Source organism: Aotus nancymaae, unplaced genomic scaffold, assembly GCF_030222135.1.
Source record: "Aotus nancymaae isolate 86718 unplaced genomic scaffold, 86718_ANA_hifiasm-v0.15.2.pri h1tg000022l_1, whole genome shotgun sequence".
Taxonomy (NCBI): domain Eukaryota; kingdom Metazoa; phylum Chordata; class Mammalia; order Primates; family Aotidae; genus Aotus; species Aotus nancymaae.
Genome location: NW_026988435.1, coordinates 9,904,338 through 9,921,652, shown reverse-complemented (window position 1 = coordinate 9,921,652; position 17,315 = coordinate 9,904,338).

Sequence of the window (17,315 nt, the reverse complement as noted above, 5' to 3'; positions counted from 1 at the left end):
AAAAATAAGCACATTTTCCCAGTGTATTGTACACATTGATCTGGAGCTTTGTAAGCAAAGCCACTGAAATGTCACTAGGAGCAATTTTGTAGCATGCTGCCATTGGTGGTCAAACCTATTACAAGCAAACTGAAGGAATAATCACACTTTGGCAAACCTATAAACATTAATCAGTCACAGTTATTCAAATGCACAAAGATGAATTCATTTAAATCCACATTTTTATAGCTCATGGCTGGCTTGTGTTGATGATCTCAGGCAGTCCTATTTCTTGCATAGAATGACTTGTTAGTTGAGGCTATAATCTTACACTTCCCGTGATGCCTGATTTAATGGGTGAATAGCCAGTGGAGCGACACAGGACCCTGAACTCTGAGTAGGACCTCACACCTGGGGCCTAATGCTCTCCAGTGGCCATCCTGAAGTGTTTAAAAATTTTATCTTTGAGTTGGTTTTGTAAGAGAAGTCTGATGTGACAACGGAGCATGTGCTGGGAGCGTCTGCCCATGTGTGGTTCTGCCTCTCACCAGTTCTTTGCCACCCAGAACAGGTTCTTAGTGATTCTCTTCTCCATTCATACCCAAAGACCACTGTAGCTCAAAGAACTCAGAAGAGGTATAGGAAAAGTTAGATCAAGATGTGCTTGCCCCCGGTGTGGACTTGTAGGGCATGCCCGTGATGGTCTATACAAACCAAGTGTCCCTGTATCCCGGAGAGTTCAACATTAAATAGCATATATTTAGCACGCAAGAAAGAAAATAAATGCTATGAGAGAAAACTTTGTTTTTCTGATTTTTGAACAACGAGTGTCACATTTTCATTTGGCACTGGGCCTACCTAGCAAATTATGTAGTTGGCCCTACTTGCCGTTGGAACAATGTAGGAACAATCTATTGTTTTCAAAATCTTTAGAGTAACAATTGAATATCTTAGATGCCTTAATTGGTGTAGAGTAGCATATGGAATTGTAATTTATTCCCTTTTTTAGTTAAACATGTTGTAAATATTTCCTTTTTTTCTTTCTGAAGAGACACACAGGTTGTATTATGGTTCAAGATCCTAAGTCCAAAGTTACTAAGGAAATTAACATGCTCATTTTCTCTCTGTGTTCTAACCTCCGTAAACAATAAAACAACTACAGAAATGAAAGATGGTAACATTCCTTTGAAAATGATCCAAACGACATACAATAAAAAAAAAAAAAGGCCAACTACTGTCTTATGTACCTCAGGGAAGGAACTCTGCTAATCATTTCAGTTAATTCCTTAAGAACATCAGTTTAATGTATTACAGTGGGGGTGGGGGGTGAGGTGAAGTCAACAAGATAGCATAAAATGAATAGAGTAATAAATTTACAAATACACAGTCAAAAGCAATTTATTTGCTCTTTATGATTAAAGTTGAGAAGCAAGTGGAACGTTATTTTTACTCCAAATTATAGTCTTTGTGTTCTTATGATATTCTCAGCAATGAATAATTGAAACTATTATCACTGATTTTGTTGAAATGCAAGTAGAAATTCACTAGCTCCCACCATTAAAACCCTTCAAGAATTCTCACTCTTGATTGAGTTCTATATACAGGTATATATCAAATTTAATCTTGTCTTTCAATCCAATTTAGATATATCATTTCCTTTACTTCCACCCTATTATCTAGTTTTCTTAAAAATCATACATTCCATAAATCCTTCATGTTTCTTCACGTTTTTGCTTCATTCATTCAAGAAATACTAATTGATATCAAGCCAGTCCTGTGATACAATATTGAGTAAATAGAGCACTACCCTTCTTTTATACAATATATACTCTAGGGAGGGAAACAGATGTTAGCCAAATATTCACAAAAGTTAATACATAATTACCAGTTCTAATTAATGTGATGGACATACATAAAATACTGTAAATGATGGAAATAAAAAGCCTCCCTTATGGATGTGACAAGGTCTGAGGAGGAAACACTAGAACTGATGTTAGAATGAATCAGCAGGTGTTGACCAGGTGAACTGAGGAGGAAAACACAATCAATGCAGAGGAGGCAGCAAATGTCACGGGCTGAGGCTTGTTCTGAAAAGCAGCAAGGAGGCCAGAGCAGAACTACTTGGTCTTGTATCTTACATGTCTATCTCATGTCATCATTTCTTACACAATCAGCATTAAATGTTTATTTGCTGACACTTATAAGCAATGCCCTGTATTGTGGAATATGAGTAAATTATGTAAAAGAGACTACACTCATAAAAACAGAAATCACTCCAAATTTTTAAAGTGTTAGTTATCTAGGTTAGAAAGCAAACAGAGGTGGCTTGGCAGATATTAGTAACGTTAAGAAACTGCTATCACTCTCTGGTTGGAAAGAGGAAGAGCCCAAAAGCCCTCAGGGCTTGTTTCCTTAGCATACCTAGTGTCTAGGACTAAGCTTAGCTTTTAAGTAAATGTGTGTGTGTGTGTGTGTGTGTGTGTATACACATAAACATGTGTATACACATATATACATACATACATATGTGTATATATATTACATACACACATAAACATGTATATACATATATACGTACACACATACATATATATGTGTATATATACATACACACATATATGTGTACACACATACATATATGTATATATAAAAACTCTCATGGTAACAAAGAGGAGAAAGCAGAAAGAAAAGATCCATCCATTTAACTTGTTTAATACACATTTACAGAGCACCAGCCTTTTGTTACACCACTATTATATACTGGGTATGTCAAATGAACAAAATCCAGTTTCTGCTCTCAGGATGCTAATGAAGGAGAAAATGTAAACAAGCAATCCCAGTTTATAATACTAAGTTTTGTATTCGGGTTAAGTTTAGTGTAAAATGGTAATCACACAGCATCTTGAGAAAATAGGGCAACGTAACATGGAGACAGAGAACAAGAGGATGAGTAGGAGGTCTCCAGGCAAAGAGAGGATTAAGAAGTCGGGGAACATCCCAGGTAGATTGCACAGCATATTCAAGGACAGGGATAAAGCATAAAGAAGATCATGGAGATTTGGGGGAACTCCTTTCAGTAAGAGTGATTACAAGAAGGATGAAGAGATGAATTCAGAAAAGTAAGCAGTGACTGGATCATGCATTCTTAGAGTCCTATTAAGGATTTTATACTTTGTCCTTAGAAAAATGCTCTGTCACTGAAGTATTTCAAGGGTTTGGAACAGCAAGGACAATTAGTATCACTGTTTTTCCTTTAATGACAGGGTTCTCCACACCTACTGAGGAATTCCAAGATTTCAGAAGAAAAAGTGTTTGAGTTCTCTACAATTTTGACGCTTTTACCCTAAACCAAATCTAGCTCCACCCAAAACACAGGTGGATAAATGTCCCCTCGTCAAATTCTGTTTGCCTACTATTCATCAAGACAATTTTATCTACAGAACATTATTGTTTTCAACCACTTATATTTACTTAAGTCAACTTTGGCCCTTCTTTGTCAAAAACCAAAACCCTTAACAGAGGTTATCTTTGCTTAAGTCTGATAGCATACTTAATCCTTAGTATTACTTTGCTCTTTGTTGAAACAGTTAAAAATTTCATAAAGTGCTAAAGTATTTACATATAATAGAGTAGGAATGTAGCATAAACTGAGATTTCCATTTAAAAGCAGAGATTCTGAATTCCTAAAAATTCAGAAGATGTTCAATAAATATTAGTTGAATGGATGAATTGCCTTTTCAAACTATTTTCTGTATTTCTTAAGGAAGGTGCATTAATTCATTATTTAACAAGTGTTTATTTTGTGCTTCCTATATGTCACAAATGATTTTTAGCACTGATATAATTGTAAATAAAGAGGAAAATAAACCTTGATTTAATGGTATTCTTTTATTGGAAGAGAGACAAATAAAAGACAAAGTAAAAATATATATGTCATCAGATTACAATAAAATCAAAGAAAAAATAAAACTGAAAAGTTTGCAGAGGTGTGAAGATTCAATTTTTAATAGGTGGTTATTAAGGGCTTTACTGAAAAGATAATATTTGGACAAAGACCCAACGAGAAGAAGGAGTGAAGTGTGTGTGGTGTTTTGAAAAGATTATTTCAAGCTGAGAGAGCAGCAATGCAAAAACCTCAAGAGTAGGAGTATCCCAAGTATGTACGAAGAAAATCAATTAGTTACTTGGGAGAAGAATGAAAAGGAAAAGAAAATAAGAACATAGGAGTAAAGAAATGAGAGAAGGAATAGCTTTGTAGGATCTTACAGGTTATTTTTAATACTATGATTTTTTATAAGTAAAATTAAAATCACAGAACATTTTGAGCAGATGAAGGGCATACGCTAACATGTTTTAACAGGATCACCCTAGATTCAGTAGTATGAATAGATTACAAACAGGAAAAAACAGAAGCAAGGGCACTGGTGAAAAGATTATTATGGTTATTCTGGTCAAACATGATGTTGATTTACCAAAGTAATAAAAGAGGAGTGTTTTAGTCCATTTCGAGTTACTATAAAGGAATAACTGAGGCTGGGTAATTTTAATAGAGGAAGAGGAAGTTTATTTTTGTATTTTTGACTTATGGTCCTGCAGACTGTAAAAGGAGCATAGTGATAGCATTTGGTTCTAGTGAGGGCTTCAGGAAGCTTCCACTCATGGCAGAAGGTGAAGAGGGGGCAGATGTGTCACACGGTGAATGAGGATGCAAGAAAGAGAGAGGGAGGGCCCAGCCTCTTTCTAACAACAGATCTCACATAAACTCATCGCCACAGGGAGGGCACCAAGCCATTCGTGAGAGATCCGCCCCCATGACCCAAACACCTCCCACTAGGTCTTACCTGTAACACTGGGGATTGCATTTTAATGTGAGATATGGAAGGGACAAATATCTAAACTGTATATTAGGTGGTAAGTAGTCAGAGGATATTAGATACATTTTGAAGAAAAGGCCTTTCGTAAAATTCAACATCCCATCATGATTAAAAATTCTCAATAAACTTTGTACTGAATGAGATAGTCATCTGTTTTTTGTCCTTAGTTCTATTTATGTGATAAATTATTTTTATTGATTTGCATATGTTGAACCATCCTTGCATCCCAGGAATGAAGCCAACTTGATCGTATGGATAAGCTTTTTGATGAGATGCTGGATTGGGTTTGCTGGTATTTTACTGAGGATTTTTGCATAGTTGTTCATCAGGGATATTGGCCTAAAGTTTTCCCTTTTTGTTGTATCTCTGCCAGGTTTTAGTATCAGAATAAAGCTGGCCTCATAAAATGAGTTAGGGAGAAGTCCCTTCTTTTCCATTGTTTGGAAAAGTTAAAGAAAAAATGGCACCAGCTCGTCTTTGTACTTTTGGTAGACTTTAGCTGTAAATCCATCTGTTGCATGGGCTTTTTTTTGGTTGGTTGGTAGGCTATTTATTATGCCTCAATTTCAGAACTTGTTATTAGTCTGTTCACGGATTCAACTTCTTCCTGGTTCAGTCTTGGGAGGGTGTGTATGTACAGGAATTGATTTATTTCTTCTAGAATTTCTAGTTTGATTGCAGAGGTGTTTATAGGATTCTCTGATGGTTGTTTGTATTTTTGTAGTGTAAGTGGTAATATCCCCTTTATAATTTTTTATCATGTCTATTTGATTCTTCCCTCTTTTCTTCTTTATAGTTTAGTTAGTGTTCTACTTATTTAATTAATTTTTATTATTTAATTATTTAATTAATCCAGCCTGTGGATTCATTCATTTTTTGAAGGAATTTTTTGTGTCTCTGTCTCCTTCAGTTCCTCTCTGATCTTGGTTATTTCTTGTCTTCTCCTGGCATTGAAGTTTGTTTGCTCTTGGTTCTCTATTTATTTTAGTTGTATATCAGGGTGTTGGTTTAAGATCTTTCTAGCTGCTTGAAGTTTTTTAGAGGGTGTAATTGATATATTGCATATAAAGCTGCTTTCACATGACCTATGTTAGTAATTGATGTCTAACACAAATGCATCCTTCACGTTTGTTAGTGACATATATTTTTAGGTAGAGAAACTTCATGTTCTTTGCATTTTTGCATTGAGCATTTGTCAAAACACTCTTCTCCCTTTTTATTAGTGGGAGGGCTGTCGCATGAAAATTGGCCTGCAGGAGATTGGCATGCTACTTGCCAGCTTTCAGCTTTTAGTGGCTGTTCTTCTTACCCTCTGGCTCCCAGAAAAGCTGCTTTAGAAAACTGATTCTAATTCCAAATAGTGGTTGTCATTTCTACATTTGTGCCTAGCCTACTCTTTCCTTCTTTTCCACAAGTCCACAATCGCTGATTTCTCCTATAATTCCACTATAAGTCTGGCCTTCCTGTTCTCCTTTTCTTCCGTCCCATCTGTACTGTAGCTAACAGAAATTAACACACTTTCCAGTCAATGCATGTAGTTATTTTCCAGTTTGTACTTCTGATGCACATGTCTCGTTTCTAGAATTGATTGTGATCGTTTTGCTACTTGACTTAAAGTTCATACAGGAAGCATAGTCAGACAATCAATATTTATAAATGTTGGCTTTGTCAACTTTTTTTAATGTGGATTTTTCCCCATCTGAGAAACAATTAATATAACTTTAATTCTTCAAATGTCCTTTGTTGGCTTCCAGGTGCCTAAAAATAAGTACAAATATGAAATGTCATGCTTAATCTTGTGTCATCTTTGAACCTACTTACATGTCCCTGTTTAACTGAACATTGTACTGAATGTAAATCTTTCACGGTTTTTGTTTTTCTTTGTCAGAACTGTCAAAGAATGTTCTTCTCTTGTTAGAGATTTATTCTCTACTCAAAAGTACTCCCACTGTGGGAACAGTACACTATGAAACAGCATGGTTTCTAACAAATTGCCAATTAAGATCTGTTACTGTGTATTGGTGTGACTTGTGGGAAATAAAAGTACGGAAATCTTATTCAAATATTAAGATTACAATTATTATATAGGTAATATATAGTATTTCTACTTAAATTTGTTTCCATTTTTTTTTTCTAATTGCTCTGGAAACTAGATATCTTTATATAAAAGGAAATATAAAGAACATCTCCAAATGTAGAAAAGAAACTAAAATCTAAGCTTTGCGGGAAACATGTATATATAAACACAGTGATTTTGCATCTCTAAAAGCTCAAAATGCTTCTCTGATCCTGCTTACCAAATCAAAGTGCTTGTCGAAGCTAATCATCTACCATGATCCATCTATCAAGATGGAACTAGAACAGCCTATTATTAACTAGTACAATACTGTTACCTGTAGGGAGTCCATGAGCCCCACACGTTGGTGCGCCAGAATGTAGGGATCCATGAGCCCCACATTGGGCACCAGAATGTAGGGAGCCAGCCCTACATCACCCATGGGTACCCCGAGTTCACTGGCGACAGAGGAATGAGAGAAAGACAGATTAAGAGAAAAAGTGGGACCAGGGGCCATCACTTTATTACTCTGGAGGTGACAGTGAAGGCCCGGAGCTCGGATCATCCACACTATTTATTGATTACAATCACTTTGATCTATAGGGTAGAGGTGGAGTGATGGTGGAGTGAATCCGTGAGCTGGAACTAGTGCGTCATCCTAAGGATTGATAACTGCGGCAGTTTGGGAGTTTCACAAAACAAGAACACGTGTTTATCTTTAACTTATTATCTATGTGCAGCTGCTGGAACTCCGGCCTTACAAGGAGCCTACGAGTCTGGTTTCGTCGTAGTGTTACAAAGGGGTTCTACATCCTTGAGCACATCGTTTATGGTAACAGCGCCGAGGTCACCCGGCACCGGAACATGAGGCATGGAGAGCCCTTCCTCCTCAGAGACCTCCTGCGGCCTTCCGCAGTTTGTTGTTCCTTGTTTATATGTTACTCATAACCAATTCATGTAGGCACTCTGTAAGTCCTTCCTTTGTTGCTTTTCCCAACGTGACCCACATTTTTCCTTAATTTTTTTGAACTTGGGCCTGTGAAAACATGTAAGAATTGTATATAGTTTCTCCACTAAAGAGGAAGATTTACTACAGTGTGTCCTTACATCATTTTTTAATTCCTGTTACCATGACTTACTTCAGCGGAGCTCAACATATCCCACCCTTTTCTGTCTCTCAAGCCTCCTGAATTCTGTTTACTCTTCTTTACTTATTTACTAGTTGCTAAATAAGTTTAAGCACTTCACAGTCTTGCTATGCAAGTGTTATCCCTGGATTAATTACAGTGTTATAACTGGGAGTTTTTATAAATGCAGAATATCAATCAACATTCCAGAGTGAGGCAAAATGATCATTTAAAGTGATGAAAATATGCACATTAAAGTTTGAGGTCTGAGTGCGGTGAATGATGCTTGTAATCCCAGCACTTTAGGAGGCTGAGGCAGGTGGGTCGCTTGAGCTCAGGAGTTCAAGACCAGCTTGGGCAACATGGTGAAGGAAAAATACAAATATAGCCAGGCATGGTGGTGCACACCTGTAGTCCCTGCTACTTGGGGGCTGAGGCAAAAGGATCGCTTGAGCTCAGGAGGTCGGAGTTGCAGTGAGCTGTGTTCATACCACTGCACTCTAGCCTGGGTTACAGAGCAAGTCCCCATCTCAAAAAATAAAAATAAAAAATAAATAAAACTTGGAAAACAATATCAATAACCAGATCCTTATCAGCCATTGTCTTTTTAACTTCTTGCTTGATTTATGTGGTACCAAAAATTCCCTAATAATCAAATCAGGTTATGCCACACGTCACCGTTTCTTCTAGCCGTTGTCCAGTGTATTCCAGTCATGGCCATTGTTCCTTTCTAAAGCTTCCTTGCCTGAGTCTTCTTAGCATGTATGAAACTTCCCCTTCTTCTATTGGAAATGTACCTTTGTCCCTGTTCTCTTTCTTCCAACAGCAATGATAGAAACACTCCAATGTTCTGGATTCTGCCATCATTCCTTTCTTTTTGATTCCTTGATAAAATTACGTGTATCCTTAAAACTTGAATGGTTACTTTGAAGTACCTTTGACTTTCAAAGCCTTGTATTTCTGTACCACACTGCATTTGTCTACTCAGATATCTTTCATCTTGAACTGCCCTTTAAGCATCTCTATTTGGGCATCCTAAAATCAATGGGTTCAAACTGTATTTAGATTTCTTCTTCCAAAACTAGAATATTTTTATTATTCTTTGGCTATTACACAAAATGTCATGGTTTATTTCTTAGCACAGTGTAAAAGTTGTGAATTAACTTAAGCTATTTAACACCCTACAATGAATGTGAAGCCATGAAACAAAATAGTTTACTGTACAGGGTTACAAAGCAAATCAGATTCTTGAATTTAAATGTCCATTTTGTTCTGTTCTATCAAAGCAGTTCTTTGGCATATGTAATAGAGTTCTCTAAATCAGTGTTATTATAATAACATAAGAAAGGGATAGTTGAGGAAGTGAAACAATCCTACAGAACGAAGCATACAAAGAATGCCAAATAGCTGTCTCAAATGCATGCAAATTATACATACCAATATTTCTATATTTATACATCTGTTCGAAAAAGAAAATTTAAAATAAATTATTAACAATGGCCCACAATGGCTACAGTCAGGCATACGGATAACACACCCTAGGTCTACAAACTAAAGCTGACCTCTTGCCTGTGTAAGTGGGGATTTTAAGATATTTCTTGGAGAGATATTGGTCACAAACCTCTTTGGAGAACAAAGACAGGATAGAATCAGTCACCTTCCTCCACACCTTCCACCAGTCTCTAAGATGCCTAAATGTTCTCCCTAACATTCAATCACATATGTGCCAAATCTTGTGTATGAAGTCACTGAGCACCAATCAAAATCACAACCATGTAACTGTTGCTTTACTGCCTGTTTCTTCCACTTCCTGTGCCACACATGTCTCCCTGATGGAAAATGCTTGTATACTCTGCCACATGTAATCTACTTTGGGACACACTTTTGGTTTATAATGAGTCTGTGTTCGTGGTTTTAAGCCCTCAAACTTGGCTCACAATAAATCTTACTATAATTTCTAGGTTCTAGTGCCTGTGTTTGTGCTTTATTTTTCTATCAACAATCTGTGGGGACAAGAGTGACTTTATTTTAAATGCTAATCCACAGACTAACCCTAGGTCTGGAAATGGCTTCAAAATGTCTGGCTGATGTATTACTCTTTATGTAGGTGCACCTATTTACTATAAGTTTCATCGAAAGCAACCCATAATTCTGTTGCAGAAATCACAGGCTGTGACTCTCATAGCCACCTACAAACTCCTTCAAGGGCACATGTATTTTTCTCTAAGATATAAGCCCTTGGACTTGGGGGTTGCAGTACAGAGATCTACCTGATTTGAGGCTTCTCAAGACCACACTTCTGTCTGTAAGTCTTGCCTAACAAGTCACCCTACACCCACAAAAAGAGTTTGTCTGCCTCATTCTTTGGCTTCATGGTTCCTTTGGCATTTGGAGGCCTCTTTGAAAATATGGCCCTTTCTCAGAACAAATAGCAATCAAACTAGCCTAGGAGGAGTCAGGAAGCCAAAGTTGTGCAAGGAGAAGGAAACCTCCATCAGGGAAATCCCAACGGGCCCTCCTCATCTATATGTTGCTGTGTTGCCCATTTACTAGACGCCTGTTAAGTATCACATGAATACAGGGATGCCCTGAAAACATCAGAGGGTCTAGAACATTTGTTAGTAAAAAGCTGCAGTGAAAAGGGTTGCCAAGTGGTGGCAGCAGGGAGGTGGTCACCGTTACGGTTTTGCAAGTGTCGGAAGCACATGGAGTGAGTGTGCAAAAGTTAGAAGAATTACAATTCGAAACTGATGTGAGGACGACCATGTCTGCGTGAGTGTCTAATCTGGCTCATAAGCTTGAAACAGGAAACAGAAGTTACAAGGCTTGGAACCAGCTGCAAAGTTTATAGGAGTTACTTGGTTGGGTAAGACATACCTTATTCCAAGCATGGTAACTGAAACAATACACAATTTTCCATGCTTAAGACAGTTATATAGTTACAAATTTTCTTAGCCCTTTTTGGATACTGATGGGCTTTTATTACACATGTAGCTCAATATTTATATCCCTTATATCAACCAGTAAAAAAGGAATCTCATTGATGTTGTGATAAAGAACAAGATAGAGCATTTGAGACAGCTAAAATAGTAGTGGCTCATGTGCAAGCCTTAGATTTTTCCCCTTCCTGGGATAACAATGTCTTCAGATGTGACCACAAGTACTGAGGGGACCCATTGAGCCCACTGGCAAGTCCAACTTGGGAAAGCAGTTCCCTGAGGACCTGGTCATAAGTGCGGATCTGGTCACAAGTGTGGAAGGATGCTAAACCCTGCTTTTCTTAATTGAACAACAGGTTCTAGGAGCCTTGCAGTAAGGTGAACCCATAACTGCTGCTCAGCTGGTAACAGTAAGAACAGACCTCTCTACCAAGGGCTGGATAGAGGGGTTGTTTGCCAGGCTTGCTTCAGCTTTTACCCTGACCTCCACTTTACAAAAATGGCATGCATAACAGCAACAGCATAGTGCCCTCTCCGTGAGTCCTTTGGCAAATAAACTGCATACTATCTTAGGGCCAGAACACTCATTTGTGAGTTAAGGAGTTTCTGAACACTTCAGTTTTCTCATTGGTAAAGGAGTGATAATAATCCCTATCTCATAGGGTTATTAAAACTGAGAAACAAGGTAACATATATTCAATATGAAGAAAATGTATCTCTTTGTCAGTAGTTAAAAGTATCTGTAATCATATTAGCTTCTACACGGTGTTCAGTTTATACTATTTTTTTTCCTTCCACCATTTCATAATCATTTCCTTACACCTGTTGCGGTATACAGATTTGGGTCCAGAAGCTCTGATTTTGGGTGCTGCTTCTGCTCATTTCTGGATATATGTCAATAGTATCTCTGAGCTTTACTTTTTCATTTATGGAAATTGGGGTTGTAGCTGAAAATCAACTGACAAAAGACAGATTCATAGCTAAAGTTGCATGCAAATTTATTAATATGCATAGGAGTCTTACAAAGATCTCAAGAAAAGGCAAGATGTTTGATGCTTTTTATACCATTTTGAGGTTACAGAGAAAATGGGGGCTTAAAGTTTGGCAAAAAAGTTACAGTGGTGAAACAAGTAATGGGAGAGAGAGCACGGAGACCTGATTAGAAAAGGTGGTCCTGTTATGTAGATGAAACCTTACAGATAGCAGTCCTTGGAGAGAACAGATGGTAAATATTTCTTTCAGATATTAAAGTTATCAGACTCTCAGTTAATCTTTTCTAGATCAGGACAAGAGACAGCCTCAGAGAAAGCCTGGATGCATCAATGCACATTTTCTCTACTGAGACAAATGTCTTCCTCAAAAGACAGCTTTTCAGCTACTCTTACATTTCCGTCCTTTCTGAATAGCCATCTTGAAATATGTCAAAGAAGTATATTTTGGAGTGAGATATTTTGGTTTCCTTAAAGATCATAATTCTCAAGTGAGATAAACCATGTAAAAATGCTGTGACACCCCTAAATAATACATAATGAGAATTATTAATTGCTGATGATATTGCTCATCCTCTAATACACTCAAGAAACTTTTATTGAATGTGCAACACATTTAAGACTCTGTGCCAGATACTCAGCAATGATACCAGCTCTGCTTTTAAGGGATTCACAGATTAATAGATAGTGCAATCATATAAAAATTAGCTACAGTAGTGTGAGGCCTTTGTGATACAAGTAGGCATAGATGCATAAAAAATAGCCTTTCACTGAATACAAACAAAATTTGTTTGCCTATTTTCACATAAAAATATTGTGGTTGAAAGTTTTAATTATTATCTCCTATTTTTCTCTGTGTAATGATTAGTTTTATGTGTCAACTTGACTAGACCATGGGATGCCTGGACATTTGGCTAAACATTATTCGGGGTGTGTCTGAGAGTTTCTGGAGGAGATTACTGTTTGAATTGTTAGACTGAGTAAAGGTGATTATCCTCCCTACTGTGGACAGACCTCTTCCAATCATTTGTGGACTTGCATAGAACAAAAATGCTAAGGAAGAAAGACTTCCTGACTAACTGTTTAAGCTATGACATTAGACTTCTCCAGTTTTTGCACTGGAACTGAAACATTGGCTCTTCTTTGATCTCAATCCTACCAGCCTTCAGACTGGAACTTACACTATCAGCTCTCCTGATTCTCAGCCTTCAGACTCAGCCTGAAACTCCACAATGGCTCTCCCAGCTCCAGCTTGTTGACTGGAGATTTTGGGACTTCTCACCCTCCACAACCATGCTAGTCAATCTGTATAATTCTTTCTTTCTTTCTATCTCTCTCCATATGATTCTGTTTCTCTGGAGAACCCATATATCTTATTATATCTTCTATCCAACTCCCCTACCCTCCCAATCTAGGGTCAGATTTTATTATATGACTGAATAAAAATTAAATATTCATAGTTAGTTCAGAAAAAAATAAAGTATATTACTTAGCAGATGAGGGAGTTTAAAAAGAATGTGAGAAAAAAATAATGTGTGTACCACTTATTGAGAATGTTTGTCTACCTGTTTTTTGTTTGTTTGTTTGTTTTTTCCAGTAAAATGCCTTGAGGCCCTATGTCATTCTCAGCTCTACTGGTGTATTAGTTCATTCTCATGTTGCTGATTAAAACGTACCCAAGACTGTGTAATTTATAAAGGAAAGAGGTATTATTGACTCACAGTTCCACATAGCTGGGGAGACTCACAATCATGGCGGAAGGCAAAAAATGAGCAAAGGCACATCTTACATGGCAGAAGGCAAAAGAATGTGCAGAAGAACTGTTGTTTATAAAACCATCAAATCTCATGAGACTTATTAACTATAAAGAGAACAGCACAGCAAAAACCCACCCCCCATAATTCAATTACCTCCCACCAGGTACTGTAATATGTGGGGATTACGGGAGCTACAATTTAAGATGAAATCTGGGTGGGGATACTGCCAAACCATATCAACTGGTACCTTATAAATGAACCTCTCATTTATGCTTTTAGAAGAAATGATAACTTTTTAACTTCGAAAGACATTTATACTATTTATATGTGTGTGTGTGTGTATAAACACACACACACACATATATATATATATTTCTAATTTAGCTACCACCAGGTAAAAATTACACAGAATCTGCTAAACTAACACTGATGTGAGAAATAATGATATAAAACCTGCCAGTTTTCTTGTCATGTTCTTTTATTATTATGTTTGTATTCATGGTTCAATAGATAACAAATGCAAAGTTTGCAGCAGTGGCTGACAGAAAGATTCCTTGCCATTAGCAAAATAGTTTTAGTGAGTTGTAAAATCTTCACGGTCAAATTGAATTCAGAAAAATTTTGACTTGCTCCTAGAAGCAATGATTAATTTTATAAGGGATTGGGAAATGCTCTCAAGTTAGTCTGTTAGTCACAATGTCTAATTTCATTGAAAGGCTTAAAACCTTATAGCATTTAAAGCTTGGTTCAATGTGAATTATCAAATAATAATTAATGGCAACAAAACACAAACCATGTATTGTTGAGTGTATATGGTGGGAAATGCCTGTAAATACAGTTGCACCTTAAAAAATTTGCCTGGACTTAACCACTAAGCAGAATTTTCAAAGGGTTCTCCCTAGGGACTGATATCTGCAGAAATACCTTCAACATACATCTTTCTTAAATAATATATGATGCTTTTGAGCATTAAGTGAACTTAGATTTTAAAATCACTGTCAAAAAACGAAAAGAGTAAATCATATAAAACTGAAGTTGTGAGAGTGAGCGGTATCAGTGAAACCTTTGTGAAAAGGAATATTTTATTTATGCTTGATTCCTGCAGTATTAATCAGTGTGTGTGTGTGTGTGTGTGTGTGTGTGTGTGTGTGTTCTTTATGCAAAGAAAAAAATATTGGGCTGAAAATGTCTGAGTGACCTTAGTCACTGAAAATGAGAGCTTTGGCTAGACAATATCAATAGTTCCAGGAGCTCCAGAATACTAATTGTCAGTCTTCACTAATGTCAGACTTAATTAATACAGAAATGCCAGTCTTTGCTGATAAACTTCAAATAATTACATGGACAATAAAGTTTATTTTTGAAAAAAGCCATGAAGAATACTGACTACAAGATATACAATTATTAGATGTTAGCTTAATGTATGTTAACATCACCATTTCATTAATAAATACATTTTTATGTCACCTGACATAATGCTATTTGCAAATGCTAAAATTACATATGATTGTAAGACATTATTATCTTTAAGTATTCAAGGGAATATTTTAAAGAATTATACAGCACTGAATCACATTTATCTGTCTTCCAGGGCCTGATATTAAATGTAATTGGGAATATTGGTTTAGTGATTGTGGCTAGCCAACACAGAAGAAAGAGTGTGAGATAAGAGGGCAGGTCTTTTTTCAATCCCACACTTTAGGTAAACTAAACATTTTATCTAAACATTTATATGTAATTTTAAAGATGTATCTTCATGTATGTCTGGAAAAACTTACATACTGTTTGTATTAGTGTAGGAAATGTGTGGGTTAGGAATAAAGAAGAGCAAGAAATTTATGCTCTAAAAAGTGACTGTTTTATTTTTGCTTGATTTTAAAATCATGATGGCAATTTTGCTGAAATTGGGAAGTGTGAGTTATTCAACATTTTTTTTTCAAGATTGTTGTGATTATACAGATTCCCTTGTGTTTTTGTATTATTTTTAGGATCAGGTTGCCAGTTTATGCAACAACTGTTCACAGGATTTTGAAAGGGAATACATTGAATTTCTAGAATAATTTGGGGAATATTGCTCTATTTAAAATATTGTCACCTAACCCATGAACAGGGACTTTTTGCCTCTTATTTCACTCTTCTTTAAATTTTTCAATGTTTTGTAATTTTTTTCAGGGTATAAAGCTTGCACTTTGAAGGAGCACAGAGAATTTCACCTCAAAACATGACTCCCTGGTAAAATAAGCATTTTAAATTAAAGGCCCTTAGAGATAAAAAGAAGCTGGAAGAGACTTTTCTCTATCTATATAAAGATTTCTCTCTAATGATTATAGAATTATCTATTTCTACATTCAACTCTTACTTTTATTTTACATTTTTGAAGGACCGTTATTTTGTATGTATGTGTTTATAATTTTTACCCTTCAGGATGGATTTATCCTTCTTTACTTCAAAATATCCTTTTAGTGTCTATAAGACATTTTTAAGTCTATTTTGCATGATTATACTGTAGCCATTCCAGATCTATTTTGAGTACTGTTTGCATAATATATCTTTTTACATATTTTTCTTTCAATTGATCATGTCATTGAATTTCAACTTTATCTTTTGTAATAATGGCAATATATTAGATGCTTTTTAAATTGACTCAGTCATCTATATCTTAGAATTGGAGGCCGAGTATGGTTGCTCACTCCTGTAATCCCAGCACTTTTGGAAACTGAGGCAGGTGGATCACCTGAGGTCAGGAGTTCAAGACCAGCCTGGCCAACATGGTGAAACCCCATCTCACCCAAAAATACAAAACTTTCCTGAGTATGGTGGTGCACGTCTGTAATCCCAGCTACTTGTGAGGCTGAGGCAGGAGTAACACCTGAACCTGTTATATAGGTTCATATAGGTTCAGGTGGAGGCTGTAGTGAGCTGAGACCGCACTACTGCACTTCAACCTAGGCCACAAGAGAAGACTGTCTCAAAAAGAAAGAAAAAAGAAGGGGTGAGTCCATTTACAGGATGGAGTTACTGATAAGATAATGTTTAAATCTGCCATTTGCTATTTAGTGTGGATATCTCATGTGTTTTGTTTCTCTGTTTTTTTTTTTTTTAATTTGGTGTTAAATAGACATTTTCTAGTATACCATTTAGTTATTCTGTTTCTTTTACTGAATATTTCAATATCATATTATTAATGCCTGCTATAGGAGTTAAAATTAGCATCTTAATTTACAAACACAACAAAACAAAAATATTGATTTTTAATTTTTTAAATAATTTAATGTGGTAACTCAGAAAATCAAACACCACTACCACCCAAGATATGTTGGGCTTTGCTGCTGCTTGTTGTTGTTGATTCTGTTTATTTCTTTAGTGACTTTCCTGCACTACTTCTGTGAAGTCTGTATCTTATGTCATTTGAGGCCACTGAAGTCTGTGCTTTGGTAGTTTCGTTATTGGCTAATAACTAAACAGAGATGTTATTAAATGCTATGAGCCAATGAATCTCCCTGTCGTTGCCTAGGAGTTCCGTGTGTGTTGGAGTATATTAGCATCAACTGGTAATGCCATTTCAGGCAGCATCAGTGTTAAACAATTGGCCCT